The 22550-nt window shown below is 44.9% G+C and overlaps 1 protein-coding gene across 3 annotated transcripts in view; it reads right to left on the bottom strand.

The window, feature by feature from the left end:
- Nucleotides 1–19326, bottom strand: part of RAB30 (RAB30, member RAS oncogene family) — a 47326-nt gene extending 28000 nt beyond the window's left edge. For 2 of the 3 annotated variants that reach the window (XR_014319136.1, XM_082780443.1), the window contains exon 1: nucleotides 18905–19326. The gene's annotated coding sequence lies outside the window, so the exon portion shown is untranslated. Of the gene's footprint in view, nucleotides 1–17754; nucleotides 17878–18904 lie in introns of those variants that run through there. The other variant, XM_082780444.1, reaches the window with a different exon arrangement.
- Between the last annotated feature and the right edge of the window lie 3224 nt (nucleotides 19327–22550).

Below are 22550 nucleotides of genomic sequence, written 5' to 3'. Positions count from 1 at the left end.
GCTTACCTAAGGGCCTGAAATCTGTGTAGGGATGACAGGGGGGGAGTGTTCCAGAGGCAAGGTCCTTTAGATTTATTATTTAGAGCTGGTACAGCAAGTGGTACCTTGAGGCCCACAAAAAAAAGCTTTGCATATGCATGATGTGCATGCACACATTAAACTACAGTGCTGGTCACAGCAGTCTCTAGCCCACATAAATCACGTCCTCACCTCTGCTCACATCTGCTCCCTGCTCAGCTTCTCCATGTCTCCAGCCACCCAGGTTAATAAATTATTGCAGAGATTTGCTGATAGAGATTTGCATTTGTAGAGAACAAGGAGCAACTGCAGCTTCTGCAGCACTGATATTCACCCTTCTGATGCTGTCCACATACAACAGCCCTATGACACAGCCCAAGATCTTCCAATGCCCAGCACACGCACACCCTTTGCTCAGAAATATATTCCTATCACACACATAATCTCTCAGGGCTTTTCCAATATAGACATTGCTGGGCTACACATCAAAATTCAGAACTTGTCCTTTACTCATCCTGATCTGGCAGCGGCTGACTTGAGTTTTGACCTCTTCAGGGCTAATATTAGGAAGCAGGAAATTATTTCCTTTTGTTTACCTAGAGCAAACAGTAGCCAGCCCTCCTTAGGCACCGATGCCCACACGACGCGTGCAGTCTGGGAAGTGCTTGCTGTCACCCAGCTACAGAACTCACACGCATACAGCTTCATGGTCGTGGAGAAGCCGGATGCATGTCAGCTCTGTATTTGTGACCACTTATTTTTATTCCTTAGCAACAGAGCTTCTCTCAGTTTTCTTTTTTCTTTTATTTTTTTTTTTCAGTGTCAAATCTATATTTGGCACCCTGGGGAAAGTCCTGACAGAAGATAGCAATTTTTAAAAGAGAGGATAAATGCTGGCACTCGAGCCTGCTGACAGTAACACCAGCCCTAGGCTATAGGTTCACGTGAAGTGTTCAGAACTGGAGCCAGGGGATCCAAGGTCCAAACCTTGCATGGATTTCCGTGGCAGCAGGACTAGGCACCAAATCTTTATATTTTCAGAAACCTTTCCCCAGCATAAGAATGAGAAGATATTTATTGGGTCACAAAGTCTCTCTCTGATCTGTCTGTATCACACATAAACCAGCATCCCCAAGGTCTCTAAACCTCACCACTGTTCAGCAGCATTCCTAGGTCCCATGGTGGTTTTTGTCCTGCAGCAGCCAGGACACCATTAAGAATACCAGAGTGTCAGGAAAGAGCAAAAAAAATGATGCTTCAGTACAAAATAGTAATTCTGAACTAAGACAGTGTTCATAACATGAATCATGGAAATATCAATATCCCCCGGCTCACTCAGGCTCCCAAGCAAACGTGCAAATTAAATCCTGCCTAATCTACATGAGAAAAACAAATAACACCTGATGTTTCCCAACTCTGCTGGCAACATGGCCCTTAAAAAAAAAAAAAAAAAAAAAAAAAAAAGATTTAATCATAGGAAGGATAGAGAAATCACATGGCTCTGCAGTTTCATTGGTTGTCATGGCAAAAGAAAATCCCTGACTCTCCAACTTGTGTGTTTTGGAGGAGAGGAGACAACAGAAATGCCTTTTTTCATGGCTAGAAGGGAATGTTTTCCTAATAACTGCTCGTGAACTCGAGACATTCAGTGAACCCTGCACCACCAGCAATGCACACATTTCATCAGAGCAGATTTACTGAATAGAGGCAGGAGCTAATTTGGCTGTAACTTCAGGAGCAGGCCCCCAGAGAGCCGGCTCCTTCCAGCCGTGCTCGCTGCCTTTTGTTCTTGGGCTGCACGCTACAGGCCTGGGAAGCGCAGGATGCCCACACAGGAGCTTTACGTCACCAATTTCACCACCATGGCTTCTTCTGCTGGTTTTATGTGCAGCCCTTCCCCTCCTGTGAGCCTTCCTCTGCACTCCCAGGCTCTGGCTCTTTTGTCTGGGAGGAACAACAGGACCCTAAGGAATCGTGTTTGTTATAAGCTGCTGGAAGCGATGCTCCTCTGTGGGTTAGGCTTTTTCCTGCCACATTTCCCACCCCCATCTGCCGGGATTGCAAAAGTTGCACAACCGCGCCCTGGAAAGCAGTCCCTTCGCTAATGAAAACCACAAGCGCCTGCGCTTAAACTCTCTGAAAAGCAGCTGGGGTACAACACTGCAGCATTGCACTCAAACTCACTGAGTACATACACTGAGGGCCACATCCGAACAAAGCGATGGGCACTGGGGGGTTGTTCGCCCTGCGGATCCTTCACCGCTACAACAAACCACACCAGGCCATGCTTCAGCTTGACACTGAGCTGAGATCAGGGGTGCCCTAGCAAATTAGCCTAAGGCAATGGGATGTACAAGGGTAACTAGTTTGGATCCTTCATCTTTTATATATGTGGTAAAAGGAAGGCGTTCCCTCATCTTCCTTCTCCCTGACCAAGGACAGGCTGTGTTTGCAGAGCTGCAGATCAGACCCTGCAGCATGAACATACCAAAAAAAAAAAAAAAATCATTTTGCATCCAGGATGGGATAAACAGATTTCCACAATATTTTTTCAGCTCAGAAACACTGGATTGTGTAACAAAAGACTCACACATTAACCCTTACCCACACCACAGTGCTGCAATTTTGAGGTTGCTAGAGTTATTGCAATTACAGCCACGACAAGGAGAATCAGCTCTTTCACCCAGAAAATAAGCCAAAAGCACAGGCAACAGGGCTTTCCAGGTCAGGGAGCTGCAGCCTGTGGAGAGGAGCCCACACAGGAACAGGGGATCTGGGGGGAGCTGCCACCCACCCGTGGGGGACCCGTGCTGGAGCAGTTTGCTCCTGGGGGATGGACCCCATGGGACGGAGCCGTGTGGGACCAGTTCCCGAAGAGCTGCAGCCTGTGGGCAGCCCCCACAGGCTCAGTTTAGGAAGGATGGCATCCCGTGGGAGGGACCCCACAGGGAGCAGGGGCAGAGAGTGACCAGGAAGGAGCAGTGGAGATAAAGTGTCAGGGACGGACCACAGCCCCCATTGCCCTGCACTGCTCAGGAGGTGGAAGAGGATGTATATGAGGGAAGGTGTTTGTATTTTGCTTTTACTTCTCACATCCCTAGTCTGTTAGTAATAGGCACTAAATTGTATTAATCTACCTTATGCTGAGTTTGTTTTGCCTGTGACAGTAACTGGTCAGCAATTTCCCTGTCCTCACCTCAGCCATGGAGCCCTTTCTATTGTATTTTCTCCCCCTCTTCCTTTTGGGATGTGGAGTGGGAGAGTGGTGTGGTGGTGCTCAGCTGCCCTATGGTGTGAAACCACCACAAAGGGCTGCTGCCCTCTGGCCATCTGGGGTGCAGGGCTTTCCTGAACTGCTGTGTGAGGGGGTGGATACTGGGAGGGACAGGCAAAGGACAAAACACAGGCAAAATGGGAGTTAAAGGTAGGCTGAGAAGAAAAAAGGAAATAAAAGAAAACCAAAGCAAGTTAAAAGAACTGTCTGTAAGTTGCTGTGTTGCAGAGGGCTGACACTGGGACACCACCCAATTTTAGTCCTTTAAGGATGTTGCAGAGAAAATGTTTTTCATCCTGGCTAGGAGACTTTATCCTGACGCTAATACCAGCTAGTCACATTCAGGAGCTCAAGATCTTGACACACAATCCTGAAAGAAAAGTGTGGTTTAAATAAGTCACAGAAAAAAAAGGCTGCCATTATCAGCTTCTTAAATACACATACACTTTGACATTTTTCTTTAGGATATGGCTTATCAGAGGAAATGGCATGAGACAGACTGTGCTTGTGCCTTTGTGTGGGTATGTAATATCTCGCATTGATTCCTTCTTTGACGTTCCCTAACTTGATACAAAATTATTTGGACTGCCACCATTTGTTCCTTAACAGAACAGGCTGTCTACCCAATAACAATAATTGTAACTCAAAGCTGAACATAAGGCATTTTCATTTAACAAAACACAGTTTTCCCTCTTAACGTTTCAATTTGCCATTTAATTCCACAAAACAGAAGGGCAGCCTCGCTGTCCCCAGCCCGTTCCCACGCAGTGTCAGGCCATGCACAAGCACCAGCTCGAGCTGCAGAGCAAGCTGCCATGAGCTGCGGACAGCTTTCATGTCTGATGCAGCATCCCTGAAGCAAAGAAAGAACTGCTCTGAAAGCATTGCCCTGAAGTGGCACTGTAAGACCAAACTCACCCACTCCGTAATGTTCTGTGTAAGGGACTTTTCCAGAAGTATCACCTTAAAAGTTAACTTTGAAAGCAGATTTACAAAGTCAGTGTTATTCTCCCCAACTTCTCTCTCTCAGTTATCAGGGAGTTTGCAAAGACTTGCACTAATTTATTGTAGTGAGGCAATTCTAGCAAAAACAAGCAAATTCCAGCTTTGAAACACCTTTTCAAATTCCTCTGCTTTTCCTTTTTGTAGCTGCTTTCCAAGGGATGACCCTAAATGCCAACTATTTTAATGACTGACATCTTTACCACTAATAGCTCCCTTTTAGCACAAATGCAATAGTCGCCTGCAGAACTGAAATGTAATCAGCTTGAGGAACTGGATAGACGCATGATAAAAAGCAAAAGTGGTAACAGAGCTAGAAAATTGTGTTCATCAAGACTGGGATATTTGCTTAGCTGGCAGTAACCAGAATTGCTAGAGATTATGGTTAAAAGAAACACGTTTTAACTCTAAAATATAAGTTCACAAGGGGGGAAAAAAAAAAAAAAAAAAAAGTGGTGGAAATAAACTGTAAGGCAGTTTTGGTTATAGTTATATATATATATAAAAAAAAAAAAAAAAAAGAAGGTTTCAGGGTGCAAAGACAGGATCTTGGATAAAGATGCCTCGCAGAGGCTGTTGGAGCACCGCAAGCATGGCTGGCACCTCTGCAGAGAGGAGCATCAGCACCTGGTGCAGCATGGCCAAAACAAGAGAAATGCAGCCAGGAGGGGGCAAGAATGAAATGGCAAAACGTGTCCCTAATCCTTGACAGACACAGCCAGATACCTACAGAGACAAGGTCAAGAGCCTTAGGGTCACCTCTGCCAAAAATTAGAAAATATTTCATTGTTAAAATTACAAAGGCCATGTATATTCTGGTGAAATTGTACATCAGACCCAGGAATCTGAATTCAACCGAGCATAAAACGGGTTAGAGTACAGATCTCCATGCCAATCCGAACAGGAGTCACCACTTCCCACAACTGAGCCATGCATCTGTAATAAACCACGCTCTTGTAAATTCCAAATAAGCTTTGGGTTTGCTGTCAAAAGCACAAAACAGCCCAAGGAAATCGTGGAAATTTAGGCATTAAGTGTCAAGTACCCCATTTGTGGTGCAACACAAGCAGACAGGTTTAAGCACCATTTTGGCATCGAGATGTAGGCTGGCTTGTGGCAAAAACAAATGCTCCACATCAAAAAAAAAAAAAAAAAAAAAAAAAAAAAAAAGTCTTTTTGTAGCCTTTGCAGTGAAGAACTTTATTTCCAGCAAAGAAATCTGCGTTTTCACTGCGTGCTCACTAATCCGCTGCCTTGGTTGCTGGCTCTGTTTCTGCTGCTCTGCAGTGGCCTCACGCCCTGCATGGGGTGAAGGCTGGCAGCTCCACGTTCCCACTTAAATTGGTTCGAGTTTCTTCTCTTGGCATCCAACAGCCTCTCTTCCCCCTCCATGAAATTGGGTTTGCACAGAGGGAGGCTTCCCAGGTAGGACTACAGGAGTTGCAGATAATGAAAATCACAGAAAGCACCATTTGTATATTTATTAAACAGTCAGTGAAGACAGCACATGCTCTTTGGAGTAGGTCTGTGTCATCTTGTGTTTGCCCCAAAGGCAGCAAAATAAAGCCCAAGCATGGCTATGAACATCATCTTCTTCACACTTAGCACAAATGCATTTTTTGGACAATCCAGATCTGTCCTAAATGAGTGTTGTATGCTGTCATGAATGTGTAAGAAGCCACGATTAAAAATATAATATTGCACTGAGGTTAAATTATTCATTCATCATGTATTACAACAACCAGCAAGTCAAACATGAAAGTCACTCAAACATCAGCTTGGTTGTTTAAGAAAACAAGAGCAGTGCTACAGATCCCACACATGTGGCTTCCCTACCTCACACACTAAGCTTCTCCTTCTTGCTCCTGGTGTTTGCTGCTTGGTTCTATTTTGGCTTGCACAATGCGAGCTTTATATATACCAGGCTCTACAGAAGGTTGTACAGATTCCAACAACATAAAAATGAGTTCTGCTTTGAAATAATATATTATAATTTGGTGGGGGCTACCATGTTGAAAGAGGAAAGTCTGGGAAGTCTGACTTACGACTCAAAAAAATCACTCAGCATTTAACTCCTGTGAGGAGCATAAAAGCACGCTTTCCACCACGCACATGTGCCCACACGTACATCCTTTAGACTTCAAAGAAAGAACAAGTTGTGCACCAACAGTACGTGCATTTTTCCCGTTTCTTCGTTCTTAAAAGTAACTTCTAATCTGTGTAGGGGTAACACTCAAGCCAGGCTGATGACCTCACTGTACTCCTTACTACACAAAAATCCCTTAGTAAGCATTATTTTCCACCTCAGGGCTATCACTACACACAGGCAAGATGAGAAAAAAGTAACAGATGAAGGGACATCAGGAGAGCAGGGAGTTTGGAGGGATTTGAAGAAGCGTCATAACATGCATTTTTGATATTTACAGGGATTTCTGTAACTGTTCAGAGCGAGTCCTTCCCACATGAAAGCAGGAGTGGTGGGGAGTACCATGGCTTTGCCAGCTATGGTCAAAACAACCATTAGGAGTTTGTCCCTTTTTAAGAAGAAAAATGACCTCAGCCACACAGTGAGGTAGGTAACACTGGGAACCATTTCAGGCTTAGGATAAAATACAAGATGTTCCTTTTTAAAATCATAAATTTGAGGGTAAAACATCTTAGACAAAGCCCTCTAAGCCAAACTAACTTCACAAAATAGCCTGTACACCAGCACTTCCCTGCAGTTACTGAGAATAACCCACATTTCCAGCAACATGCTCACCTTACACGAGAAACCCAGCTAGTTTCAGTGTGTAACATTTTCCAATGTGTCCTTCTGTGGCACATCACACATTAAGACCCAATTAATACATCCTCACTGTTGAAAGGGCATGCAAATTACGAGCTCTTCCTTCCTAGGAGGAGATAGATGCTGATTATGGGAAGGTGTTCTCCGGGATAATTCTCTTCCTAAATCACGCCGATTGCCTTGTCTATTTGAAAGGTGCATTTGAAATACCAGAAGAAAAAGGCCCTAATTATTAGCAATATCTGAACAGCTATCCATCAAAGTTGATTCCATACCGGACACGTTATCTTTTTCTGCACTGCACTGCTTGAATCCCCATTAACACCTTTCCAGACAAAGTGCCATTAACATGCAAATGAAAAGTTCACGCTCCTCCTTCGTTCAGAGCACAAACAGCAGGTCCTACTCGAGATGGTACACAATTAAAGTCATAAGCAGAGGTAATGAAAGGATCAAAATAAGACAGGTTGGTTATACATGTCACAGTAATGCTTGCAAATCAGCCTCTCCTCTAATTACCACAGTATTTCTAGGAGGGATCAATTGCAGCAATATAGATGAATGAGATCCTAAAGCTGAAAAATGTACTGGATTAAACATTAATGCAGTCATTGACTGTCATCACTACGTATATTCAATGGGGTCTGGGGTTTAGCAAAATATAGAATTTATTGGGTTTTAAATATCTAGAAAGACCAGAATCCATGACTCAGAGGCTTTCAGAGTCCCAGCAACACAATATACCAAAAATATAAACTCAGCCAGCAGGCTATAATTACTGTGTTTTGTTTTTATTGTAAAGATCAGTGTAAGCATATAACTGGGAGGCACAGGCAGGAAGCCAAGCCTCAAGCTCTGCTCTATCGACTAATGTGGTCTCCATTAGCCCATGGGTAATGGTGCTCCAAACAGAAATACTGGTTTGCCGGGACCAAGCCTAAAGATACAATGCAAGCTCTTCTCCATAACAAGGTGAGTTTTGGATGAACATTGCCAAACAAGCACCTGAAGTCAACAAGCTCCCCTTTCATTAGAAGTGTTATGCACACCTAATTCCATGTTGTAAGGAAAGCAGGCTTTAGCAATCACCTAACCTGGCTGGCCAGCAGGCTCAGAATTCCCTGAAGGAAAGACTGTTTCAGCAAAAATTACAAAAAGAATCCAATATCTATAAGTTTTTTGACCAACCAGCACCTAGGAGGAGGCCAAATGAGTGTTTGCACTGTAGTGAAGGTGCACAATCCCTTACCCTCACCATTTCTGTTTGGCTGCAGCTGCCTGGTTGCTCAGGACACTCATCCCTGTCCAACAAGAGCACACACAACAGCCACACATTTCTTCCCCACATATTCCCGTTGTAGCTCCTTCCAGACATCACTACTAATTTGCATTATGTACTTTCTGAACCTCTTTGGCTTGGTTTTTAGTGGTTCTGAGCCTTTGAAGCTACAGTACTTTCTGAAGTGCTCAAAACCTCTCTGAAAAGTGTTCTCACATGGCATCCACAGAAGCTGATGAATCTCTTGTTAATAAATCGTTTGACAGCTTGAATCTTTTGTCAAGTCTTTAAAAGCAGTAACACGTGATACAGGCATGGAAGACTACACTGTGGCACTGTTTCTTCTTACCTACCTTTGAGGAGCTTACTGAAATGTCCACGTTAGTCTTACAAAAGGTCTGGACTCCTTATCTCATCTGTGAATAAGACAAGCGTTTCAGAGCACTTCCAAATCTCTTTCCAGTAACAGTGTTTGGCATCTACAACAACATTTAACTTCAGATAACCCATCCTAGGTGTCTCCAACTCAGGGAAGAAGGCAAGGTTCCATCACTCAGGGAACAGACCTAACTGAACTTAACAAGCCCTTTAGCCAACATCTTTGCTAAGGGATTTGCACTTTGTAAAAGGTTTTAGGGTTAATGGGAACTTCAGTTAGAGTGTAAATTGCTTGGGTTTGGCTTTCAACTTTTTTAGATGAACAAACAGCAAGTGACTGTGCCTTCTGTCTCCATAAGAGGACATGATATGTGCAGTCATCCAGGCTGAGGAATCCCTGAAATCACACTGTTGTACCACAGTATTTGAATGCAGATCTCCAGAAAAGCACATGCTCTGCAAGAAGGAGCCCCCTGAGAGCAAACAGTGCTCTTTCTGCTTGAATGGGATTGAACCCAAATCACAGCACAGTGGGACTGCAACAAAAATGCCTCGTTTCGCATGACAGTCACTTGAGCTCTAGGAATCACAGATCATCTCAAAGCTACAATTCACAATTCGGGTAGTACTAGTTTGTCTCCTTATTTGCCTGCCTGCGCCATCCCCACCGCACGCAGCATTATTCCTCTTTTGCTCTCTTCTCACACACGGCTGCCAACTGTGTTACAATACCCATCACGCAGCACCTCGCCGAGAGCTGGTGGCTGCAAAGGCAATAGTTACACCATGGCTCGCATGACAGCTTATAAAATTCTTTGGAGTTCTTCCAAAGGAAAAGCCTTGCATAAATCGGAGTTATTATTGTCATCTACAGTCTGAGTCCAGTTAAGAATTTGCTAGTGCTCGGTGTGGAGACTGTGGATGTCTGAAATACTGATCAATGCTGAGCTATAAACTTCATTAACATTGCCTGTAACACTTTTCATCAGCAGCAAACAATAAATCACTGATGAATATTCAAGGCATTCCTCTGAGGTTATCTCCATTTTAGAGATGGAGGCAACCGAGAGACAGAAAGTTTGGGAGTGCCTTGCCTCTAACCATAAAGCAGTTGGATGCAGAATTCAACCATCTTGCCTTCAAAGTCCTTCTAGAGAAAGATGCAAATTATATACAGATCTCCTTGCAGTGAAACTAAAGAGACTGCATTCCCTAAATAACTAATGGTATTTATTCCCCATGCACTGGTTACCTTTGCTACTGTAGCACCTCCACGATACAGGTAATTCCATATTCTCACAGTATGAAATGGGGACTATCAGAAAAAATGCCCTATGTCAAAGACTTCACCACTGGTAATAAGATCTGAGTGATAAATAAAACACAAGAATGGCCAAAAAGAAATGAATGACTCAAACCCTGCATCAGAGGCAGAGCCAGGCATGGACAATCCCTCCAGACTACCAGACACAGACATTCATTAACTAAGCATCACCCAGCATCGCACAGGAGGTATTTACGGCATTCTGGCATCTCCGAGAACTGATGTCATCAAGCAAAACCAAGGAATATTGTGAAAGATGTGTTAACACAATGGAAAGAATTTTGTATGCAGTTTCACACATTTTTCAGCAAGGCGTTTGACATTGAAGCGGGATGCCCTGGTTAGATGGCTACTCTACGAGCTGATGCAGCACGCTCGCCGCCGCGATGACTGACAGCTGAAGTAAACAAACGATAATTCACGCCAGGTTTTTCCTCCCTGTGGCGACAGCTTTTGTAAAGCTGCACAACTTAATGAGACACGTTATTTAATATTTATTTCACAATCAGACTCCTTTACCCTAACAGAATTAGCCTCAGCCCACAGTGAATGTATTCCTTGGTTGTTTACTTGAACAAGTCAATACTCAATTAATTATGAATTTCTTCAGTTCTGAGTTTCTAACTAGAGGGGATTTGTTTTAAAAACTTTTTTTTTTTTTGTAATTAAATACCAGCTGTATTTAAATTAAATACCGTATGTATGGATGCAAAGTGAACTAGTTTGGGGGCACTGTCCCAAGAAAATTAACCTGGAAAAAGAAAATCACAGAATCATAGGGGTTGGAAGGAACCTCGAGAGATCATCGAGTCCATTCCCAAATCATAACATTAAGATTAGCTTTAAGCAGGTAGTTTCTTGATCTAGAGGCACACCAGGTTAGAGACAACACTGATATAAATGGGATGGCCACTGACAAAAGATTTTAGGTTTATGATGTATATGGCAAAATGATTAATGGTGGAAGCACAAATGTGTCTGACAGTGCAGCAACTCCATGAGGAGCTTTAAAAACTCCCTGGGCTTTTTTCATGGCTGCAGCAGAAAGTTCAGGTATGGCCACCACACAATAGGGCAGGGAAAAGCACAAACATCCCAGCAGACACTTGTCAGAGGCTGTGCATTCGAAGACACTTCAGTAACTGCTTTCTGGTGCCATGGGGGGACTGGCTACCTGTGTAGTCAAGCGCAAATGCACCAAGACAATTTTTCTGCAGGACTGTGATAACAGAACTGCTACTGAAAATATATATATATGTATATATATATGTATATATATATATATATATATATATATATACACACACACACATAAAGAGAAGAAATAAGAAACATAAAATGAGAAGAAAAAGATTTCCTAATATAGGACAACTCTATACATTAACAAAATTAGTTTCTGAGGTTTACAAACCTAATGAAAACATCAAGAATTACCTAAAGATCACAGTATTGATATACTTACAATTGTTTTCCGCTTTTGGGGGGAGGTAGAAGAGACCAGATGTGGGGTTACTGACTGTAAAAAGGCACAGCTTGATCCTGCACCAGGTACATGCTATATCCATACAAGGGATGGTCAGTACATGGCAGCATCCAAGAACCCAAGAAGAAACCTTATTCCTACAGATACCACAGAGCAGTTTCCAACCAAGCCACACACTCACAGTTCTCCCTCATAAGTAGGTCGAGCACAAATCTGTTAGCCTGAATTTTAAGACCTCAACTCCAGAGTTCCCATTCAGCTGCTGAAATTAAAGAGTTAACAGAAATCTGGGTTTATTTGGGGGTTTCAACATGTGCACACACACATCCATCTCTCCGAGTAAAATGCTACTACCATATTTTTGAAATGCGAGTACTGGTAGCTGGAAGAAAATGGGCACGGTTCCCTTTTTAGAAGGAACAAATTGTTCAGAACAAGGACAAATGCAATAGAGAAATCAGGCACTGGCTTCACTTCTGATGTTTGAGGCTTCTAGTACATACAGCCTCTGCAGGATTTATCTTTATATGCACACCCCCAGGGTTGTTCAAGAATTGCCCCATAACAACATAATACTCTCAAGAGCAAGTATTTCCAGTGGGATTTGAATATTATCAGATGCATATGTAAGAAATTAGAGGGTACCACGATCTTGTTGGCTACAGTATGGGGAGACTCTGGAGGCCGCTATTGCCGCAGGGCTGGTGGAACCGAGGATGGCGCAGACATTGGCTTCACTCGAGCAGATTTTAGATAGAAGACATGGAATTAGCTGCAAGCTGTGTTAAAATGACCCCTTTCTAGTGAAATCTCTTTTCTGCAGTCATGACACAGAACCAGAGGGATTTCAGGGAAGAGGAGCAGAGCCCAAAGCCATCGTCACACAGGTTGAACTTTCAGCCTATAAAACTCATCCGTACCGTGGGGTGACAGGTCCTACGTGAAACCAAACACTGGGAACAGCCCTCCCCCAGTGTCCTTGGGAGCCCAGAGATGTTTGTCAACCCCAAGCCTGCCCCTGCTGCCTTGTGAAAGCTACAGATCACTTCAGTCTTTGCTGAGATTTTAATTAAACTCATTACCACAGGTTTATCGAAGTTAATACCTTTTCTCCACAGGACATGATGCACCACAGACGTCAGAGAGGATGCACGAATAAAATGCCTGTTGTTTCTCTTAATCTCCCTCTCGATGCAAAGAAAATTAACCGATATCCCCACAGCAATTTCAGGATGAAGGACAGAGGCTACCTGATTCTCACATCCAAATATTTTATTCATCTCTGAATGGAATAATCTGATTTCTCTTGAGATTCTAAATAAGCCAGTAAAGCTTTCTCAACCCTAGGTTTATTTTTTCAGGTATTTGAATTAATAGCTATAGAGCAAGAACAAACAAAAGGATTATTTTCTTCAAGTGGTAGTCTCTACTTCTCTTTGTTGATCAGGTTCAGCAGCCATTGTAATAAATCCTGAAGCTCCTGAGCTAGAGAAGGTAAAAACTCCCTTTGTCATCAGAAAGCAACAGGAAAATAAGCCAACAAAGAGCTCTGTTTGCAGCGTGGAGACCCCTAACTGGATATCTTGAGGCTACTAACAGGAAATCAGGTTGTCCAAGAAATAAATTTATATACAAGTTTGTCTTACTGTGTTTTTAAGAAAGGATGTTCTTTGAAATAAATATCCTCAGTGCTGCATCCACAAGTGTCACAAGTACACCATGCATTAGACCTGGGAAGCAGAAAAGATAGCCCCACAGAGAACTTCTCACTAATTAGAAATGAAGCTGGCTCCCTTTATAAACTTGTTAGATAAAAAGCTTTGACTGATCTATTTTCCATTACTGAGTTCAGGCAATGAAATTTAAATCACAGTGAAGTGCTAATGATTATTTTTCAAGTCAGCTTTTTATTACTGAAAGCATTCTCTGCAACACAGCAAAACCAAAATCCGGGCGTCTAGAAACATGACTTCTTTTCTAATCTCAGCAACCCTTCCACTTGTTCTTTGACTGTAAATCTGAACGTCGGCATTCACCTCCAAAACGAAGGCACTGGTCTAAATCCTTAACAAGGATGGTCTCAGCTTCTACCGCAGTTCCCATCACTTTGGTATCTACGGGTGAATGGTTATTCAGAGCAGAAGAGCGATTGCTAGAAAGACAAGAGGGCTCAACAAGTTCCCGTGCCTTATGATTCACCCACCACAGGGCAGAGCGTAGGGGGACCAGTTTGCTAATCAGACACACATCCTTCTTTCCACCCAACATCTTTAGCAGCCCATTCCCTAGTTCCCTATTGGTGTCACGTTTTCTGCAGCTAAGAGTCACTGTTTCTGCCCATTCACAGCATTCCCCAGATTCATTTGTAGTCGGGGAGTACCCAAGCTCCCCAGGGCTATTGCTGAGCATAACTACATAGAAATGCAGTGGGAGGGTGGCTGCACTGGAGTGGGTGGCAAAGAAAGGCTCAGGCAGAGGAAAATCCTCCACTGGAGAAAGCAGATGGGCACAAGCACGTCAACAGTCCCCTTTGAGCCAGTGCCATCTCAGTAGGGCCAGCCCAGGTGAGACAGCCCTTACAACCAGCTGGCTGCTCTGAGAAGGGGCTGCATCCTTCCACAGCCAGGCAAAGGGGCAATCCCAGCTGCTCCTTTCCTTCCATGGGTGCACAGATCAGCCAAAAATACCTGAAAGCACATGGACTGATCACGTACAGGCTCTCACATCCCAACAAACCAGTGCCAAAGCTCAGCACCATCCTGCAGGACCGGGATCCATAACTCCCTTGTGAGAATACCAGGATGGATTTGTATCGGGAAATACTCCCACTTTAAATGCACACACACTGCCCTTCGACTAACTGACTTTTTGCTGAATGCACAATCAAAAAGCACAATTTTGGTTTCTGTGACTTTGTTGCAGATGAGGAGCAGCCCAGGGCAGCCGTGGGTCAGGCTGCTGGGGCCCTGCATCGTGTTCCTCTCTTCGTGAGCAGCATCTCTAGCAGGCCTGAGTTACCCAGGCACTGTTTGGCTTCTGTACACTTTGGCATCTCTAACATCTTTTTTTTTCCTCCTTCCTTTTCTAAACTCACCCTGCAGGATACAGTCTTTTGGGAAACCATGTGCAAGCTCATCTTTTTTCATGCCAGCACAGCTTTCCCTCTCCTTCCTCTTCTGTCTTTTCAAGGTCTAAAAGAAAACACCATTCAGATACTTAAAGGTTACAGTTAGCTTTTACTTCATCAGTGCCTTAAAAAGGAAGTATTTCTTCCAAAGGGAGAGTAAGTAAGTAGGGTATTCACAGATCTTGAACAGGACAGTAGCAAATTTCAGTGGAACTCCATACAGCTTGAGCAATATAAAAATCTTACTGAAGGTTTCTTCCTCTGTTTGTACAAGTATTCCCTAATTATCTCTGGAAAGTAATAGCTAGGTTAGTTTAAACAGGTGGTTTAAATTTTGCCTGAAGTACATCAGGGAACAGTGCACCTCTGCACAGAGAGAAGTGGGAGAGCACTAACTCCGGGCGAGACAGGATGACAAACAGCAATTAACTCTCGAGCTGTTTGCAGCCTCTATAACTATCTAGAGCTCAATGCAACAAAGCTCTCCAATGATTTTTATCTATGCAGGGCGAAGACAAGTAACATTACAACACACATCTCACTAATACCTTGCTTTTGCCCTATATTCAGGGCCAACCCTAAATAGCACGGATGAGTTATGAAACTACTATAACAGTGACATACTTTCACGGGGTCTTCATTCTGTCTAAATATTGACAAGGGACATGTTCATCCCTGTTCTGCCCTAATTAATTCAACATATTAGCACCTGAGAAATGTTTGACCCAACTCCCTCAATTGAAATTCATAATTTAAGCGGAAGCTGACCAAAAGGTACCGGGATTGCATGGCAAACAGGACAGGACTGTTGTCTCACACTGTAAGAGAGCCAATAAAAATAAAATGAAGATTTAGTCAGTTATTGACAGAATCAATGGGGGGGGCAGGAAGCTAAATGACTTGCTGCAAAATGAAATCACAGGAACTGAAGAGTAAATCAAAGCACTGCCTGAGGTCATGTAATCTGTCCTCCAGCCAGAGCTGGGCTGGTGCTGAGCATCTCTGCCCCAAGCCCTGTCCAAACGGGTGGATGTTTCTAGCATTGGAAACCCACCTGTAATACAAAAGATGATTTTATTGCCTACCAAGTCTCCTGCCCTGAAGTTTTGCAAGCATCCATGCAAGCCTTCTGGTTTAAACAGCCTCATCACTGCTAGGTACACCTACCCAGTGTGCTTCTGCCATGCCGGTCCCACTACTGCAATGAATCTCAAACTTTCCTATTGCCTGGGCAGTTGTTTAGCAAAGTGCACAAACCAGCCCATACCACACATTTTCTCATTCCTATCTTTGTACTTGCTGACAGCAAGGCTTGCACTCACGCTGCTGGTCCCGCCCTAAAAAAAAAAAAAAAAAAAAAAAAAAGACTTTTTTTTTTAATTTAGAAAATGAATTTATCTAATTCCCAGCTGTAACAATTTCTTTCTTGGCTATATTCTGTGTAAAAATAAGAAGAGGGGGAAAAAAAAGCTGCTGGTGAAGCAACTGCTCAGCCCCTGCACCGGGCCCTCCTCACCCATCCACTGCTTCTCCAGGAACTCCAACTTCCTCACAAGGCCCTGACTCCCGGCTAGAAAATCCGCAGCCTCCCATTGTTCTGTAACAAAGACTTAAAAAAGCCTTAAAAGACAGCAAATCTGCTGCACCTCTGGGTCTCAGCAAGTTCTTCGCATCTCCCCAGCCCTTGGGTCCTCCAAACGTAAGGCTGGGAGACATCACAGCCTCCAGGGAGGCTCGCACCTCTTTGTGCAGCAGCTCTGGGCTGTGGATGATGTTAGTGATAAAGCCAGTTCTGCCTTTTACCAATACGCCAAACAATGACACCAAATGCAGTTTGATCCAGAAATGAACTAAAACCAACCAACCAAAAAAAAGCTGCATAGGGTATGGCCAAGAGCTTGCCCTGAAGCCCTTTTCAGATGCTGGACACAAATAAGAAATTAAAGGGGAAAAGAAAATAAAGGAAATTTTTAGTGCTGCCTTGCTGGAAGAGTCCCTCTGCTTCCAGCAATTGGCATCTTGGGGGCTTCCTGAATCACAGTGAATGTAAACACTGCATTTAGCTCCTTGCAGGATCAGGACACAAATTACTCAGGAGGAAGAGCCACTTTGCTCGTCTTTGTGCTGTCACTGGAATCACTCATCTCCTGAGCAATTTGCAGCTTTTGGTCCATTTTTTTTCCTCAAGTTCTGTCGCTGCAAAGCAAATTTTCATCTTATTAACAGTGTAGATTTCTGGACTACATCTTTAATCCACTTACTGCTGTAGTATCATATAGCTTGAAAATGCTAGCACACAAAACAATGCTGCTAGAAGTCTTTCTAAATTCAAGAGACCTAATAATTGGAGTAGTGATTAGACAAGCATAAATAGCAATACACATGTAATGACACACAGGTATATAAAGATGAAAGCAGAATGAAATGGCGACATCACAAAAATGTCACTGCTTTTAAACTACAAAAATCCCTGGCCACAGACATCCTGTTCCTTCTCCACACGGTCTGCATCACTATTTCCCAGCATAATTCCCAGGCAAATTATCACTTCATTTCCAGTGCCTTCACTTCACAGCTACCCAAATTGCTGCCATAAAACTTCTCCTTTTACAGCCAGGTAGGGAAACCCTGGATCAGATTGCCAGTTCCCTCCCTTATAAAATAAAGGGGAAAATGCTATTCCAGGAAATAAATACATTAAAAAAAATAGCTAAACAAAGGCACCTCCTGCACGCACTGGTGTTCTTCCCCTTTGAGTCTGTAACAGAGAGGAAGGAAAATGAAGCGATGAAAGGGATGCCAGGAGGTGGGGGGGATGCTGCGCGCGTCCCTCAGGAGCTCACTGCAAGAAGGGAGGCTACGAAGCGCTGCTCAGGGGCACCCCAAGCCCAGAGTGTTTACAAGCGGGTGCTGGACCCAAACAGGGAGGCTCATTGTCCCCGCTGCACTCATGTCACCCGTCCCCAGCGCTGCGGCTCAGGGACAGCCTGCCAGAGGACACCCAGTGCCAGCGACACGAAAGAAGGGCAAAAGCAAATAAGCAGGAGAAAGGAGGAAAAAAGTAAAATATTAAATACCCGCTCGGCTCTACGCTCTCTTCCTGCCCTCGGGACAGGCTCCAAGGAGGGTGGATTAAGTTTAAAGGGCACGGAGAGATGCTGAGAGATCTGCGGGGAGCAGCACCCCTCTGCCCTCGCCCCTTTTCCAGCCACCAGCTCCAAGGCAGAGGTCTGTGCTCCGCAAGGGGCTGCAGAAATACGAGAGGGGAAAGCACCCTGATGTCATGCTAGGGAAAATGCCTCGGATCTTGCACCAATATCGCAGCAGCGGTCACGCAAAGACCCCACAGAGGGCAAGGAGCAAGCAAAGCCGCACCACGGCAGAGATCTGCTGGGGCACAAAGTTTTTCAGAAGTTTAAAATATCTGCCCTTATCACATTTCTAAACAGAGAGGAAAAGAAAAAAACATCATTCGACAGTTTGTGAGTTGAAATAAAACATCAGGCTGTCCAACTGACAGCTTTGAAAATCTGCACTCCTGACACAGCTCAGAGAAAAAAAAAAAAAAAAAAAAAAAAACGAAAAAGCCACTCGCAGATGGATGCACAGCACCACCGGACCCCTCTTTATGGGAAGGACTTGGGAATGAGGGAGACAAACAGGAGAAACCCCAAGGCACTGCACACCAGCGACCACAAGCCCCATCCTTAATAAAAATAACAATAATAAAAAAAACTTATGTGACTTTTTGAAAAGCTTTTATTTTTTCCCCATCTCAGCAGCAAAGCACAGCGAAGAAAAGCCCACCCCATTTATTTTTCGCTGCTGCACCGTATGGGATGCAAGCAGGGCAGGGTCCCCCAGCATCCCGGTACCCGGCACGCACCATCCCGCATCGCCCCCAAAGGACCGGGGAGGGGTCCACTAATCAGTGCTCTAATTTATTTATTATTAAATAAATAAATAAAAAAAAATCTTTTTTTTTTTTTTTTTTTATTTAATAGCAGTAACCCGGGAGAGCCCGCACAGCACAGCCCCACGTTGGGAAACGCGCCGTGCGGGTAAATGTATTGGGGTGGGAATAGAAAAGGAGAAATGAAATAAAATATAAGAGAATAACTAAAATAAAATAGAATAATTAAAAGAATAATTAAAATAAGATAGAATAATTAAAATAGAAGAGAATAAAATAGAAGAGAACCAGATAGAATAAAACAAGCGCAGAACTCACCTGGTTCGGGATTTTTCCTCCCCCTCCACGACCACAAAACCAGGCGGGAGCCGGGCGCTGCTCCCCGGCGGTGGGGGGTTTTTTTTGGGGGGGGGGGATGAGGTGCAGCCCCCCGGGGGTCGGTGCCGGGCACCCCCCGGTGCTGTGCTCCCCCCCCGGGGCTGGGGGCCGGGCTGCGAGCACCCCACAGGGCGCCGACCCCCCCGGGACCCCCCTGCGGTGCCCCGCGGCTCCCCGGGCTGGGCGCGCAGCCACCCCCGGGGCAGACCCCCGCTCTTATTATATATATATTTTTTTCCCCGTTATGCACGCAGCGAGGCACTGCCCCCCTCAAGGGCTCGGTGCGGGAGGACCCCCCCGAGGGGCTGGGCGCGAGGGAACCCCCCCGAGGGGCTCGGTGCGAGGCCGCCCCCAGTGCCGGGGCTGCAGGAGCGGAGCCCCCCCCTCGGGCCCCCCCTCCCCTCCTGGCAGGGGGAGGCGGTGCCAGCGGAGCACAATGCCCGGGCGATGACATCACCCCTCTCCCCCATTGGCCGAAGCCGGCCCGCAGCGCAGGCTTCTGGGAGTTGTAGTCACTCTCGCCGTTCCGTCCTATAGGGAGAGGGGTGAAGGCGGACTCGCTTTCCCGGCAGGCCCCGCGCCGCGCAGCCGCATGGAGGAGGAGGAGGGGGGCGGTGGCGGGCGCCATGTTGGTGGCGTGAGGGTGGTGGCGGTGCGGGAGGGGAGCCGGGCTAAGATGTCGGAAAGGGGGGCGGAGGGGGGGCGCTGGGTGCCTCCTGAGCAGGGAGAGGCTCCGCGAGCCCTCGGCGGCGGGGCCCTGAGGAGCGACGCCCGCTGAGGTGGGTGTGAGGGGGGAGCCTGGGAGCTGGAGGCAGCTCGGTGAGGTGAGGTGGGGTTGGGGCATTTTTGGGGGGTTGGGAGGTGTTGGGGGGGGGGGGGTGGAGGCCGCCTGGGGTTGTGCAGGAAGGCGGTGTGGCTCTGGGATAAGGGCTGTGTGCTGGGTTGTGGTGCAGGAGTCACGCCACCTGGCTTGGGGTGAAGCGCAGGGGGTGGTTTGAGGAGCCTCGGGGTGGGAGCAGGGGACGCGGCCTTGTCACGCAGCTGGCGATGGCCTGTGCTGCCGCCGCCGCTGGGCTCTTCCAGGGGTCGTGCTGGTGGTGGCCGTGCTGATGGTTTGGGGGGCGGAAATAAGTGGCAGAGTGTGCCCAGCAGGAGGAGCTGTGCCGCCTCCGAAGGACAGCGCTCCTCACTGCCTGTAGAGCCGTACGCATGGAATGGGTAAGGTGGTGTTAAGGCCTCTCAGTGTGGTCTGGAAGTAGCCCAGCTAATTTGTTTTCCTGTCTTCTTATCAGGGCTTAAGCAGCTGACCGGTTCCAGGTGCTGTCTTGGGTTCAACATACTTGCTGCCTGGCTTGGAGGATGCCAGCTAGATTTTTTTTAATGGCTGTAGAATTTCCTGTATTGACCATAAGCTCTGCTTGTGCTGTTCTTTGTGAGAGAATAGAAAATTAGCCATTTATCAAATGAGAGGCTCATCTCTGGTAAAAGGACTGGAGTTCTCTTGTTATTGCTGAAATAATTTTTTCTCTAAACTGGGAGGAAACGCAATGATGTATTCTATGGTTTGTGAAATAATATGGTTTTTAATTACAGCTCATTCCTGTGAAATAAAGTACTTTATTACTTCAAGAGGACACTCCATTGAAAGGAGTTGAAGAGTTTTGTAGGCTCCCTGCAAGTGTGGGCCTAAGTCCAATAATGGTGTAGGTCAGGAAAAAGGATTTAAAAGGTTTTATTTCTAAAATATTTTGGCTCCTCCTGGAGGTAAGTACAACGCATTTGCTTAGGGTAATACCTCACAGTAACTACACAGGTATGGAAGTTGTTTGCCCAAGGGTACATCCAGATGATGGAGGAAGGGTGTCATGAGATATTAATTCCTAACAACATCATTAAACCTAAATGTTGGAGTCTTTCAAGATTTGTTGATACTACAGCAATGCGTGCCATTCTTCCATCTCTTTAAATCCAGGTCCATCTAGTTAAAGAATCTGAACTAATTCCTAGCTTTTCCCATCCTCTTGCAAAAGACCAGGTGTCTTTGGAGGTGCACCTTACATAGTTCTCCCTACCCCAGTTTATCCATTTTGCCATCTTCATCACTGAAGGAAAGGAGAATATAATGCTCTGTTAGCGCTATAACTTTCAGTAATAGTTGTAAACATCTGAAGAATCCTGAATTACAAGCATCCCTGCCTTTCTCTTCTTTCTCTGTGCAGCTATGGCAGTTGTGCCATGGGAAAAAAAAAAGGCAGTGGCATGATGACATGTCACAACAGTTGCTCTCTTTAAACTTTAAACCTGTGCTTATATCTGTGTAGCTGATGGCCAAGTAATGATGGTAAGTATTGCAATGTCTTCTCTATAACTGGCAGAAAACATGGATGTGAAATCCTCATCCAAGGTTCAAATATATACTTTTAAACTGGTTTAGAAACAATACCACTGGCATTGGTCCTTCTCTTTCTGTCCTTCCTCTTTGATGCAATGCTGCTGCTCAGGGTAGAAAGCAAGGATGCATCCTGCTTTACAAGTAAAATTACTTCACTGTTTTACTATTCTTCGTTATCTGAAGGTGCTGCAGATGTCTCAGCTAGGAGTTGCTTTAGCAGGTTGAAATGTAGAAATAAAGAATTTATGTAAGAAAGTACCCAGATGAATACCCAATGCAGCAGACAAGTAAAATACTCCTGTGTTGTATGGTTTACTTTCATGATTCTGGGGTGGTCTGATATTTGTCACCATGAATTTTACTGATCACAACTTGCAAGAGTTTTTAATAGTAAAACCTTTGTCTCAAATTTAGATACTTTTTGTACAGTGTTTGTTTGAAAATGATCATGTCTGCTTACCTTCTGACTCAACAGGTCCTAATTGCAAGATCTGCAACGAGCTTATAACCCTTATAGCCATGCTGTGGAAATAAGTGTTGTCGCTGTTGTCTCAGTGTTTCACACAAGAAGACTTAAGGTGACAATAGAATCAAATGCCTGCCTTTGCCATTTCTTAAATACATGGGTATACTCTGGTTTAATAGTTTATGAAAGCTTGTTCAAGTCTCTGTAAGGTGCTGAGCCTGCTAAGCTGCCATAGTTGTTTATACTTCAGTTATTTTGCCAAATTCTATGCGATAGGAGCTACAACTCCCATGTTAGAAAAATGATTTTGGTCGCAGTAGACTCAGGTAAGCAACTACTCAGTGCCCTGAAATAGGGAGAAGCAGTTGGAAGTCCCAGAAGATGGGTAAAGAAGACAAGGATAAGTAGGAATGTGTGATGCCTGTTTGCTGTTTTGCTTAAAGAAGAAATTAATGCATTTTCATACATGGAAACTTCATATCTCAGCTTTCATTCTGAAAGGTTCTTTCTCTTCCTTAAAACCTGAAGGATTTGCATGCTGTCAAACCTGCTGGGTGGAAGCATTTTCATGTGCACTCAAACAGGAAGTGGAGGATGGTTTCTAAAGGTAACTGATAAAATCTGTACTAGTCTTGGCACTTAATCAATTTTCTTACTATCCCAGCTACAAAACTTAGTTGTCCACAGTTCCCCTGGGGAAAGGGGTTAAGCTGAAGAGTCACAGCCAG

The sequence above is a fragment of the Aythya marila genome (genome assembly GCF_965140915.1).
Source record: "Aythya marila genome assembly, chromosome: 1".
In the NCBI taxonomy this organism is placed as follows: Eukaryota; Metazoa; Chordata; class Aves; order Anseriformes; family Anatidae; genus Aythya; species Aythya marila.
Note: the sequence above shows the minus strand (reverse complement) of the source record. Positions and strands in the feature narration are given on the sequence as shown.